Below are 14,620 nucleotides of genomic sequence, written 5' to 3' on the forward strand. Positions count from 1 at the left end.
TCTGGCAGACACTTCACCCAAGTGTGGGATTTATTATTATTATTATTAGCCCTATGGTGCAATGAAGCCTGAGGCTTATGCTGCACCAGCAAAAAAAAAATTTCCCGAGTTACCCTGAGAGAGAGAGAAGTAGAAAGGAATCACCAAGAAAGAGAGAAGAATGATGATATCCAGCTCAGGACCCTGGATGTGCCAAGCCCATACTCACCAGATATGAGCCCCTGAGTCAATTTGTGAACTGTCCTCACCCCCAACTGCACACAGTTCTTGTTAAATCTGAACACAAATTTTTAATTTTATTAAGATTGATTACCAACTTGATACTAATACAATAACTTGACTTGACCTTAATCTTTTAACTTTAATTCAACATTTACTCACTTAATAAATAAAAAAATTCCTTACTACTACTAACATGAAAAAAATCCTTGTTTATATTAATAACACTGGGTCAAGTGTCCCAATGCGGGATTTGCTTGCCAACACCAGGTGTTCAACTGTAGTGTAGGATTGTATGCTCGTGCTGGCTCTTGCCTGCATGGACTCTAACCTGTGGGGATTCCCTCCTACAGAGACTCTTTTTCTTTAGAGGACACTCTGCTCCTCTAACTTTGTTCTGTTTACCATGTGGTGGGACAGGCAGTCCACTACTTGATATCCTTTACCCACTCTCCCAACTTCCCCCATCCCGACCCTCTGCAGATATTTTATCACACCATAACCTATCCCCCCACAAAAAACCCCTCTCCCCAATCACCCAAAGTATTTGTCCCCCTCCTTATCCATAAAATCCTGTTGTCCTTGTTTTTCAAGACACAAAACAGGACTGAATTTTAGACAGATTGAAATGAACTGAGTTAACTTGGCACCACTGGAAAATTACCTTGAGACCAACATTTCGGGAATTCATAATGGATATTTGAGAAGTCTGTTTGTGCAGGGCAAGGTTTCTCACACAGGAAAGTGGAATGCAATGTGCTATCATCTGCAAAACTATGAATGGCACTTCCAGTCAATGGAAGGTTATTAATATAAGAGCAAAAGAGTAAGAAAAAACTGAACCTTGGGGAGGCCGCATAGACTGTGCAAATGTATCCCCAATTCACAAAGGAGGATCAACTGGTGACAAGTAATTACAGACCTGTTAGTTTAACTTCTGTTCCAGGAAAAACTAATAGAGTCGCTGGCTAAAGAAGCAATGCAGTATCACCTAGACGAGACTGCAGTTACAGTTTAGACAAAGCATGGATTTGTTAAGGAGAAATCTTGTCTGACCAATTTTATTAGATACTATAATGTGGTCACAAAGGAACTGGATGCAAAAAAAATGTTGATATAGTGTTGCACATAAAAGACTACTGTACAAATTGGAACAGTATGGCATTAAGGTCAAATTCTGCTGTGGATAAAGGGATGGTTGAGTGTGAGAAGGCAATCAATGGACACTGCTCTTCGTGGACTAATGTTATTAGTGAAGTCTCGAAGGGTTCAGTATAGGGCTCATTGTTGTTTACTATATTTATCAATGATATTGATGAAGGTATATCAGACATAATGTCCAAGTTTGCAGATAATACGAAGGTTGGCAGGGTTGATAATGACAATATGCTACTGCAAAAGGATCTAGAAAAGTTGGGTAGATGGGCCGAGAAGTGGCAACTAAAGTTTAACATTGATAAATGCAAAGTACTGTATATGGGTAGCAGTAACTCCAGAGTGACGTACCAACTGTGTGATACAACACTTAGGGAAGTGGAGGATGAAAAAGACCTGGGGGTAAATGTGCAGTCAAATATGAAGTTTTCTGAATAGTGCAGACAGACTGCCAGAGCAGTCACGGAGACTGGTCAATGATATTCAGGAACTTTTAGCAGTGATAAGGAGGTGATTATCCCTTTGCATAAGGCAATGGTCAGGCCACGCCTTGAGTACTGCACACAAGTCCAAGGGGCTCGCATCTGGTGAGTTTGGGCTTGGCACACCCAGGACCCTGAGTTGGATATCATCATCCTTCTCTTTATTGGTGATTCCCTTCTACTTCTTCTCTCTCTCCCCCTCTCTCAGGGTAACTCGGGGAAATTTTTTTTTTTTTGCTGGTGCAGCACAAGCCTCGGGCTTCTTTGCACCATATAGCTAATATAATAAATATAATAATAAAAAAAGTCTGGAGGCCTCATTTTAGGAAAGATGTAGAGCTGCTGAAATGAGTAGAGAGAAGGGCAACGAGATTGGTGAGGGGAACAGAAGGTTGCTCTTACCAAAAACAGCTGAAGTTCTGCAAATTGCAGAGTCTAGGACTAGGCACCTGCAAGGTGATATGATTGAAGCGTATAAGGCCTTGAATGGTTTTAGCAAGCTCAATGCTGAGGGGAGTCTTCCTCTTGCTCATATTATGCACTTGAGGAGGACAAATTCAAAATGAGGAAAGACAGTTACAGAGTAGGTGTGCGAAAATTTGCCTTTAGCCAGAGAGTGGTTGATTGCTGGAACAACTTCCATCTGTCGTTGTGGAAGTTGATAGCCTAAATAAATTTAAGGCTGAATTATCAAAATTTGGAATGAATGGAGGGGTGAAATGGGAGGATTTTTTTTTTTTTTTTTTGGCTAATGCTGCATAAGCTTGCTTTCTTGCATCAATACTAATGCTAATTGTAGTTCTTGGAGGCATCAGATTATATTGTAATTAATCAATAGTTCCTTCTATTAGTTTTGAGTAACCAACAGTGTTGGTTACTCAAAACATAAGTTTTTTGGTATGTAATCTTTCTTAATCTTCTAAGAAAGATTACATACCAAAAAAGGATTTTAGTCTTAACTCACAGAAATAAGAAAACAATACTAATTTATCTTAAAAATAATAGTTAATTGACGTGTTGGCTCATCAGTTTCTGGAAGAAATTTGCTCAAGATTGAAAGATTATTACCTAAGAAAAAAGCCTTTCCTGAATAAAAAACGGTATTTGTTTCAGGTGGAACAAAATCATATCACCCGAGGACCAACATGTAGAGTAATTTTCTTAAGATAAGACCATGTTTAACCTGCTAATCTTTTGGCTTGAATGGCTCAGGTGATATATATATATATATCATTTTATGAACTTGATTTCTCCTAAATGTTTGCAAGATCTTTTTTTCAATCAGTTTTTAGTGCTGTGAATATACTAAATAGTAAATAATAATACTGTTTTCTCTGTGAATGATATTGAACTACTGATAGAGACGATCCTGTCAGGTAGTGCAGTGCATTAAGTCCTGACTCATTTAGCAATAAATTTTTTGAATTTTTCAGCTATTTCTGTTAATTCTAGCCCACAATTAGCTATATAAATTTGGCAATACTCTGTTCGTTAAACCCCAACAGTGAAGAAACCATCCTTTAAAGGGAAACTAATCTCAGTAATAGAAAACACATTCACTTTAAAGGTGGTATTTGACTCTATCTTGTTGCTCTGGGTAAAGTATATCTTCACCATGCTCATAATTTGCAACATCTATACTCCACTGGAATTAATATCATTGGAAATTATATTTTAAATTATATTAATTTAAAAACATATATCATCATAGATGATGATATATAATATTACACAAGTGCATTTGTAAATGGCACTTGTGTAACATTTGACTTCCAGTTATCTGAGGGTGAAATAACTGGGGTCTTTGGCTCTGGTTAATCCCACTTTATGTTATGTAGAGTCTCTAACACCAATATTAGTATTTGACATATGCTGCAAGGAGACCCTAGGCTTTTGCTGTGCCTGCAAAGTAAAATAAAAAATAATAATAATTTTTAAAAAATGAAACTTCAGTTGCCACTTCTCAGCCCATTTGCCCAACTTATCTAGATCCAGTTGGAGTAGCATAAAGTCTTTAACAACCCTGCCAAACTTTGTATCATCTGCAAACTTTGACATTAAACCTGATACACCTTCATCAATATCATTGATAAATATACAAAACAACAATGGGCTCAACACCGATCCCTGGGGAACTCCACTAATAACATTTGTCCACAAAGAGCAGTGTCCATTGATTACCACTTTCTGTCGTATCCCACTCAACCATCCCTTTATCCATAGCAGCAATTTGCCCTTAATGCCATACTTCTCCAATCTGTACAGCAGTCTCCCATGTGCAACAGTATCAAAAGCTTTCCTGAAATCCAAGTATATGTTATATCAAAATTATTTTTGGCATTCAGTTCCTTTGTAACCACATCATAGTATCCAATCAAATTAGTCACACAAGACCTCCCTTTAACAAACCCATGCTGTGTCTTAATTATTACTGCAGTCATGTCTAGATGATCCTGCAATGCTTCTTTAAACAGTGATTCCATTATTTTCTCCGGAACAAGTTAAACTAACAGGTCTATAGTTAGTTTTGTCACCTTTTGAACCCCCTTTGTGAACTGGTGATACATTTGCACACCTCCAGTCCCTGGGGACCTCCACTGAGTCCAAGGAAGCTCTCATAATTATGGCTAAGGAGTTTGCCTACTTCCTTTGCTGCCTCCTTTAATATAACTGGATTTATCCCATCCACCCCAGGTGCCTTTTTTATGTTTAACTTCAACAATTTCTCCTCCACTTTGCTCTCAGTTATTAAAATATCACTTAGCTCCCTGTTAGAGTTCGATAAACTTCTGGCACTCCCCTTATTGAATAACTCCTCGTGTATGAATATAGATGCAAAATACTCATTCAGTTTATCAGGTACCATATCATGATCATCAATAGTCAACCCATCTATGTTAAGTGGTCCAATCTGATTCATCCCTTTCCTTCTAGAGTTTATATAAGTAAAAAACAATTTACGGTTTTTCTTTGCATCCTTTGTCAAGGATTTCTCATAATCTGCCTTCACCTGCCTAACCTCCTTTGTGACTTGATTACAGACTGGTTTATATCTGCCACAGGCTTCTGTGTCATCTGATATTTTACATGCATCACATACATTTTTCTTCTCTGCAATGAGCCTCATCAGTTCATCTGACACCCATTTAGGCCTAAACCTTGAACAGTATTTCTTAGTTGGTATGAAAAGCCTAGTAGCCTCCAAAATTAAGTCCCTGAAGACTTCGGAATTTAGAATTCAACGTTGGTAACATCATCATCATCAGTTGAACTCACTGTACAGAATTTAAAAACTGTCTCAGATCCCTGTAGTCACCTTTACGAAAGCATAAGTCCTTCCATTTAGCCTTGATGATAGTTACATCTTTAAGTAATTCCCACATCAGTACATTGTGATCACTGTCACCCACTGGTTCCTTTATCTGCAAATTTTTAATGCATGAATAATCACTGCTGATAATCAGATCAAGAGTATTACTCCCTCTGGTTGCCTCTCGAACATGTTGCTGTAGAAAACATTCATCCAATAAATCCACAAAAGTCTTGCTAGTGTGCGAGTGACCAACCCACAAGTTCTAGTCAATATCTGGAAAGTTAAAATCCCCATTATAAGACATTCTGATTTACTGGCCCACTATTTCTCTGTGCAACTGCTCATTATACTCATCAGATTCATTAGGCCTATAATACACACTACTCTCATTTTTCCTTTCTTAGTGCTATGTCACACCAAACAGACTCAACATTGCATTGTCCACCAACATCAATTGGATGCAGTTCCATAGATTTTATGAATTTCTTAACTAACAGCATAACCCCTCCTCCCTTCCTGTCCTGTCTATCCTTTCTGTACACATTGTACTCCCCAAATTCCAATTCTGCACTGCTTATGTCTGTGTGACACCATGTCTCTGATATCCCAACAATATCTGCCTTTGATGTCTTGACTAGCACTTCAAGCTCATCAAATTTATTAACTATACTCCTAGCATTGGTGTACATGCAAGTATACATGCACCTGGTTCTACTCTTAGTTACCCTAACACAGCCCATGTATTTATTTGTTCCACTATGACTCCCAACAGTCCTGAAAATCTCTACTGCCTTGCTTTCCAGGCTGCTGCTCATTCTAATACAAGCAGTGCAAGAATCACTTTTGCCTCTGCCTGCGGCCTCTGTTAACCTTTTAGTCTGTGTATTCCCCCAAGCTGGCAGTTTTCCAACCCACCTAACACTGCTTCGCTAGCATCAGCAAATATTCTTGCACCCTTTCTATTTAAGTGTACCCCATCCCTGTAGAAGCAGTCTCTCCTGTCAAACAGTACAGACCAGGCTGAAAAAAATTCTGCCCCTTGAGCCTTGCACAATCTCTCCAGGGCCAAATTGATCAACAAGGCTCTCATCATATGTTTTTGTATAATTTTATTTAAATGTTCTTAAGTGTGGCAAATACTACTCTTGAAGTAAACTAGTATTAATGTTAATTTTGAATCATCTGTTAATTTCATATAGTTATTACTGAACTTTATCTGTTGTTTATGCATACAACATTTACAACTGCACTTGTGTATAAAGGATGAATAAAAATATTTGCATTTTTCTGTTGGAAATGCTGATTTATTGCTAACTTACTATGCATAAACAATAGATAAAGTGCAGTAATAACTACATGAAATTAACAGATGACTTGAAAATTAACATTAATACTAGTTTACTCTAAGAGTAGTATTTGCCACACTTAAGAACATTTAAATAAAATTATACAAAAACATTTACAGTCTAAAGAAACATATTACAAGCTAACAACAAACACTGTAATGACAAAAGGATTGGGAGTTAAGAGTGTCCACCTGAGTTCCATATATATATAATGTAAATGGGAATTGTGCAATGCACTGGTAACCTTGGGAATGGCAAGCTATTGTTTTCACATCTGACTTTCAAAGGACAGGGTGCTATGGTTTGTGCTGAAGATGAACATTTGGTTTGCAAGAAAAGCTGGAAGGCTTGAGGAGTTGTCAGATGCTCCCAGTCAGGGCCGCTGCGACCCTATGTGCCGCCAGTAAGAAAAATCAAATTTGCCGCCCCAAAATATTTCGATTAAAAAATAAAATAAGGCGTAACTAATTATTATTAATTTATTGAAAAAGAAAAGAATTAATTACAACATATCTCACATATAATATAATGAAACAACAAACAAAAATAACTAAGTCATTTTGAAATTCTGGAAATAAACTTTAAATTCTAAATTACAGTAATCATATTCTATCGCAATAATAAAATAAAAGGAAAATTATAATGTTAAAAAAATTATGCAAATTTGTTTCCTTGCTTTAAGCGATGAGAATTTATTAATTATTTCATTTATGTTTATTTGTTCCAAAAGATCATTTCTATTAAAATTATTGCCAAATTAGAGAGTCAATGTTGAGACATTATCGATTGTAAATAATTTTTGATTAATATTAATTTTAAAAAACTCCGTTCACCTGAGGCAACTGAAACTCGTCAAGTCAGAAAAATTGGCATTAGCATAGTAGAAGCATATGAGGCAAGAAAGCAAGCTTATACAGCATCAGCCAAAAAAAAAAAAAAAAAGGGGGGGGGGGAACCCATTCACCTCTCCATCTGCTCCAAAAGTTTGTCCAGTTCTTCCTTGAATTTATTTAAGCTATCAACGTCCATAACTACAGATGGAAGTTTGTTCCATTCAACTACCCACTGGCTAAATGCAAATTTTCGAACATCAATTCTACAACTGTCTTTCCTCAGTTTGAATCTATGCACCCTCAGGTTTGTAATCTGAGCAAGAGGAAGAATCTCATCAGTACAGAGTCTGATCAACCCATTCATGCTTTATACACTTAAATCAGATCACCTTACAGGTGTCTAGTCTCCAGACGCTGCAATTTGCAGAACTTAAGCGTTTTTGGGTAAGAGCAGACCTTTGTTGCCCATTTGCATAAATTATTAATACAACTGCTACATTTGGAAAAGTATCTTTAAAATTTTTTTTAAAAATATATTGTAACACTTTAGTTGGAGTAATATTGTCTTTAATATAAATTTGAAGTACTCTTAAGTTCTCTAGTAATGCCAAACCATCAATATCAGACTCATTATGATCAATGTCACTTAATTTAATATCATTGCAAAGATTTAAGAAATCATTATATGACCATATGTTTTTTTTTTAATTCAGAAATATAAAAATTTCTACATATTCTTTCATATTTGTAAACCTCTCAGTTAACGAGAAAATTGTCGTATTCATAATTTGAAAGAAAAAATTAATTTTGAAATTTTGTTACATATCCTGAATAGCTTCCTCTCCACTTTCATAATCAAAATGACGTCTTTTCCTTGCAGTGCTTACTTCTGGAAACTAAGCGGCAATGCCAATGATAGTAGCCATATTATTACTGAATCGAGATTTTTTTGGAATGCTTCCTCTGTTCTATTTTCTTGAAAATATTCTGTGATTTCCCATTGATAGAGGTGTAGGGCAAGGATGTTCTAATGTCCCCCATACTATTTGATTCATACGCAGAAGCACTGATGAAAGAATTCAAAGAAAAGCTGAAGGAGGTGTAAAAGTAGGAGGGGAGAAAATAAAGCCAATAAGATTTGCAGATGACTAGATATTGATTGCTAATAATGAAGACTTACAGAGCTCCTTGGACATCTTGAACAGCACAAAAGGAGTAAAATATGAAGATTAACAGCAATAAAATCAAGGTAATGTTAATTTCCAAGAGGCCAGGAAGAAGAATCAATGTAACATTAGAGGAATAATATTGAAACAGATCAACAGATACAAGTAGCTGGGAAGCATGACAGAAAAAGCCTGAAAGAAATAAAAACAAGAATTGCAATGGGCAAAGAGGCATTTATTAATAGAAAAGAACTATTCAGAAGAAATTTCAAGAAGGAATTAAGGTGAAAACATTAATATGGACTGTTGTACTATATGGCTCAGAGATATAGATGCTGGGAAGAGAGGAGATCAAACAGCTAATAAAAGCTTTCGAGATGTGGGTGTAGAGGAGAATGGAAAGGGTGAAATGGGTGGACAGAGAGTAATGAGATTTTGAGGAAATTAGAAGAGAGAACGTTAGTAAAGAATTAAGGAGACAAAATAACTTTATAGAATATGTACTGAGAAGAGAAAGCATGTAGAAGAAAGGGATTGAGGGGCAGATGTGTGGGAAGAGAACTGTTGGGAGAAGGAGAATTGGATTGGAATGCAGGAATTAAAAATATAGCACAAGATAGAGAAGTATGGTGCCCCTGAACAAAGAGGTGCGAACAATGCATTCCCAGTAAAGTCTCTCATAATCTGTTCGTTATATGGAAATTTTCTTAATTCTACTGAAACTATTATAAATTACCCAGGGGAATTTTTTTAAAAAAAAATGCTAAATAGAAAATTTTTCTATAAAGAAGTTCGTTAAACAGAGGTTTATTACATTAAATTTTTTTGGTGCCTTCCTGAACTGTCGCCCATAAGTGATGCTTATCTCGCCTATCCACTTGCGGCAGCCCTGCTCCCAGGTGCCAAGAATCTGGTTTTCATGTTGTGCCAGCCAAACAACTTTATAATCTATTACCAGTATGAACAGGACTGTAATGCACTCAAGGGAATGTCTACACAGACAGGCATGTTTTCAAGGAAAACATGCCTGTCTGTGTAGATATTCCCTTGGGCACCTGTCCTGTGGCTCTACAAATGAATGAGAGTAAAAATTCATTAAGAATGAATTTGCTCTTGAGGTAAGCAAGCTGTGATTGCAGGTCTGGACATGCCTTCTCATATCCAGAAAGCCAAAGGATCAGGAATGATTAAACAGGAGGGGTCTTAACTGAGTTGGTCTATCTCTGATAAAATATAACAATGACAACCTTTTCTGACCTGCAAAGTAATACATCCAGGAAGAAAAGCTGACTGTCCACTTCTGTCTCAAGTTTCAACTTTATGTTCTTGTGGAAGTTATTCACATAACTGCCAACATTTGACTTTCAAAAATCTAAAAATCAGACATTTGTAAGCAGGGGGAAAACAAAGTTTTTGGGAGAAAACAAGCAAAAAACAGGACTGTTTCACAAAAAATAAAAGGAAAACAGGAAAAGGAAGTTTTTTAAAGTCCACAGTGCACTAGAATTCAAATTTCACAGGAAAAATACAAATTTCATATTAAAACACAGCCATAGGATTGTTTACCAGTACAGTATTTGCTTTTAAACATTAATTATATATTTTCTTTTTTTGTGTGTGTGTGTGTAGAGTTCTGCTTAGATTTTCTGTGAGACATCAACTGATTTTCACTGTGTCAAGAAAGATACTGCAGATTTTGCCCTCTTCAGAAATGTTGAATCAAAGTTTTGTTCATAACAATGACCCTACTTGGCTGTCAGGACTTGGATCCTTGAGGTTGCCACAGACATCCTCTCAGATATGCCAAACAAGCTGTACTTGCTACCTGGGAGTCTAAAATGCTGATAGAACTGATATTCGGGCAAAATTCAAGTCAAGTGAACATAATTTCAGCAAAGTCCGGATGGTCTGTGACAGCCAAATCCTCTGCTTGCACCTTCACGATGGTGGGACTGTTAGTAATCCTGGGTATAACCTCCATGCACAAGCACACTGTGGGGGTGATCACCCAGGCGTGAACCAACTTAAGCAGGGGTCAAGGTGCGGCACCCACATGGAGCAGTGCCACCCCTCTGTGTTACCAGGCAATACTAGGTGGTAGATGACTCTCATCAACTGGTGCAATACCACCACTTTGCTTATTGGAGGCTTGAAGTGGTGGAACCCATTTTTGTCTCCAGAGCTAAGTTCCAGTCGAGCATTCCTCATCTCTTCCATCATGCAGTATGACTGATGACTTTTGCGGTTATGATGAACATCATGGCGAGATCCAATCTTCCTTACATTTCGAGGGTACAGCTCTAAAACGGTGCTCGCAGGCCGGTCGCTAGTTAGTACACAAGACCAAACCTATTGGTAACTCTTTAGGATGCTTCCAGATCAGCTAGTGTATATTCTTGCTACCTCTACTCTGCCAGATAGTGACTGGAGGGAGTACGAGTAGTGTGTAGGCAGGGAGGGTGCATTGTGAGGCCACGTTATGTCATGAATCTGGGTATATTCTTACAATGTGTACATCATATCCAAAAATTTCATTACTCCATACAGCATGTCCCCCCCACTTTTTCTTACTATTGAATACACCACGAATTGTCAAACTAATAGAGTAAGCTTATCTGTGAAAAGATCTAAACCTCCCAAACACTTCCTAGTTTATTTCACAAATATACGTGGTCTCAATTCTAATCTCAATGATATCCATTTCTACTTGCAGTCTGCCAAACCCCATGTACTTTTTCTGACAGAATCTCAGTTACTGATTGATTCAATTACTGCTCATCTCAGTTGCCCAAATTATTCGCTGTATGATTCCTTTCGCCTCAAAGGTGGTACTTGTGCAATATGCCCATTCCGATATTTCCTGTCACAGACTTGGTAATTTGGAATCTGGCTTAAAATCTCTCTACCTCATTCTGTCAAATTCATCTGCTGTCTCAACCGTTCTACCAACTCCGCTAATCATTTGGAGCTCTTTGACTTCCTCTCTTTCCAACTTGACTTTCTCCAGTCCAACTTTCCTAAAAGTGAGGTAATTTTCCTTGGTTGTTGTTGTTATTTGGTTTTTGGAGCATTAGCAACTAAGGCCATATTGCTCCGGGGAAATGCGGTGGTCTTTCCTTGACCTTTCCACATTCTCCGTATTTGGTGGTCACGGGCACGTATCCCGGTCTAATCAAGAAGGGTATGCTACGCACTGCTGCTCCTGCCCACCTGGCTACAGAGGCACCGAATATTCCTTGGTGATTTTAAAGTTCACAACTCCAGCTGGCTTCCATTTTCTAGTCACACTGACCCAGCTGGTCGAGATGCTGAGGCTTTTGCAATTACTAATGACCTTGCACAGATTGTTCATTTGCCTACAAGAATACCAGACAATCCTAACCATACAGCCAACACGCTTGATCTTTTTCTCACAAACAACCCTTCTAAGTACAAGGTCGAAGTGAGTGTTTCCTTTAGGCACCTCAGATCACAACTTGGTGATTGTCTCTTCTCCAATGGAGCCTTTATCTCGTGGCTATTCCCAACCTCATATTGTTTGGCATTACAAGAATGCAAAATGGGATGACCTGCAAGATTTCTTCTCTTCTTTTCCTTGGTCGGATTACTGTTTAAAAACTTCTGATGTTAACGTTTGCTCAGATCGTGTCAGTGAAATTATTCTTGTAGAAATGGAATCCTTTATTCCACACTTCACTTTAAAATCTTGTCCTTTATCTAAATCTTGGTTTTCCAATAAATGTGCTGAGGCTGTTCAAGAGAAGAATGTTGCGTTTCGTAATTGGCTTGTTTCCAATTCTTCAGTTTCATTTTCTGCCTACACCAAAGCTCGCATCAATTGTAAAGCAGTTATTAATCAGTCCTAACTAGATTTTGAACAAGCTAAGAGTAGAAAACTTGCTTCTTGCCCTAATAGTAGCCGAGCATTTTGGTCTCTTGCCAAAGCTATTGGCCGCAACTTTTGCCCATTTCTGCTCCCACCTCTGTCAAAACCAGATGGTTTTGTTGTCTCTTCAGCCAAGGATAAAGCTGACCTGCTAGCATCCCATTTTTCTTAAAATTCATGTATTAATGATTTTGGTAAAACACCTCCCACCATTCCCAACAAGCTGCATTCAATGCCTCCTGTGGTCTTCTGTCAAAAGGATGTTAGAAGGATTTTGAAGAATCTCAATGCTAAGAAAGCTCCAGGTCCTGATGGTATTTCTCCACTTGTTCTCAAAACCTGTGCTCCTGAACTTACCCTGTTCTTTGCCACCTTTTTTCACTTTCTTATTCCAAAGGTGTTTTTACTTCTGCTTGGAAATTTACTCATATCCAGCCAGTTCCTAAAAAGGGTGACAAATCCCTACCATCCAATTACTTCTACTCTTTCTAAAGTAATGGAAAAATCAATTAACTGCCAACTCTTAAACTACCTAGAAACCTTCCGTCTTGACAGAACCTTGACAGATTGACACTGACAGAACCCAAGGTTCTGTCAGTATCATTCCACTGGTGATATTCTAGCTTATGTTACCCATTTATGGACAAATTCAATGGAAACGTTCGATGAAACACAAGCAGTTGCTCTTGACATCTCAAAGGCTTTCGATCGTGTTTGGCATAAAGGTCTTCTAAACACGCTTCCACCTTATGGTTTGCCAACTGTTTTTTGTAATTGGTTATCCAGTTTTCTTTCTGATCGTCCACTTAAATGCCAATCTTCAGGTAATTGTCCAGTGGGGCAAAGACAACTTAGTTGATTTCAATCCTTCTAAAACTCAGTCTTGTCTTATATCTCGCAAAAAAAGAATTCTTCTGCTCCTATGCTTATCTTTGGTGACACTTCGATTTCTAGGCAAAATGATATATCTCTTTTGGGGATTACCCTGACTTTATTCTGTCTTGGCACAAGCACATTACAAATATTGTTTCCTCTGCATCTAAAAAACTTGGTTGTCTCTTTTGCTCTCGGTGTTCACTCTGTACAAATTGCAAATCCACCCTATCATGGGATATTGTTCCCACATCTGGGGCGGTGCCCCCAAAAACCTCTCTCAGGCTTCTAGATTCCATTCGTTAATTAATGACTCCTCTCTAACAGAGTCTGTCCACTCGCTGTCTCATAGACTTACTGTTTCTGTTGCATGCCTTTTCTACAGATACTTCCATGGGCACTGTTCTTCTGAATTGACCTGTATAATTCCCTCTCTCTCTTTCAAAACAGTCCGAACACATGCTGCCACCAGCCAACATCCATTTACTGTCCAACTTCAAACTCACAGGTCCAACTTTTCATCTTCCTCGTTTATTCATTCAACTGTCGTTTTCTGGAACAACCTTCATTCATACGTATTTCCTGAAAATTGCAGTCTACAAAAGTTCAAGTCTAATGTCAACAAATATCTTCTCTCGTATTCTCAACCTCCAACCCAAGCACAGTAATAAGTACTATAGGTTCTAATACCACTTGTGTTTGGGGTTTTCATAAAAAAAAAAGGGAGCATTTCCAAAGCTTCAGCAGAAAGAGAAGATCTTAAATCAGTTTTTATTTTTCTAATTTGGCTAGTTATTCTCTCACACGCAGAACTTCACAATAGGATATGGTAGGTACTCACACAAACTTGCAGGACTAATGCTGCAAAACAGCTGTTGTTTTGTTTCATCTTTCATTTTCCACAAAATATTTCAAATTTGAAAATGATTCATTGCCAATTGACGAAATTTGTTCTACCTCAGCATTTAACAAACAGCACCACTTTTTTCAATGGGAACTTGTACATCATTTAGTCATGCCTGCCGTACAGTACTTCCTCACACTGATCAAAAGAACGGAATCTTCTCTTGTTTCAGACTCTCCACAGTCTTGGCAGGAGAATTCCTATTACCAAGTCAGAATCAACTATCTGATTTAGTCTGTTATGGTAAATCAATTTCAGAAATGGAAGTGAAAGATTTGAAAACATTTGGTAAAATAAATTTGCACATAACATTTTTCAACATATCTAGGAGTAACGAACTCAATATATTGATGGGAGGCATGTTGGATTGCAGAGCTATGTTAAGATTTTAAAACATAGCATAACATTTAAAAGAAGCAAATTGCTTAACTGAAGCTAAGAAC

The 14,620-nt window shown here is 37.6% G+C and overlaps 1 protein-coding gene across 1 annotated transcript in view; it reads right to left on the reverse strand.

Moving 5' to 3' along the window:
* LOC150084800 (serine/threonine-protein kinase Genghis Khan-like) overlaps positions 1-14,620 on the reverse strand; it is a 477,571-nt gene that overhangs the window by 452,215 nt on the left and 10,736 nt on the right. The window lies entirely within an intron of this gene.

This window comes from Mastigoproctus giganteus, chromosome 6, assembly GCF_048544385.1.
Source record: "Mastigoproctus giganteus isolate SK-2022 chromosome 6, ASM4854438v1, whole genome shotgun sequence".
NCBI classification, from domain to species: domain Eukaryota; kingdom Metazoa; phylum Arthropoda; class Arachnida; order Uropygi; family Thelyphonidae; genus Mastigoproctus; species Mastigoproctus giganteus.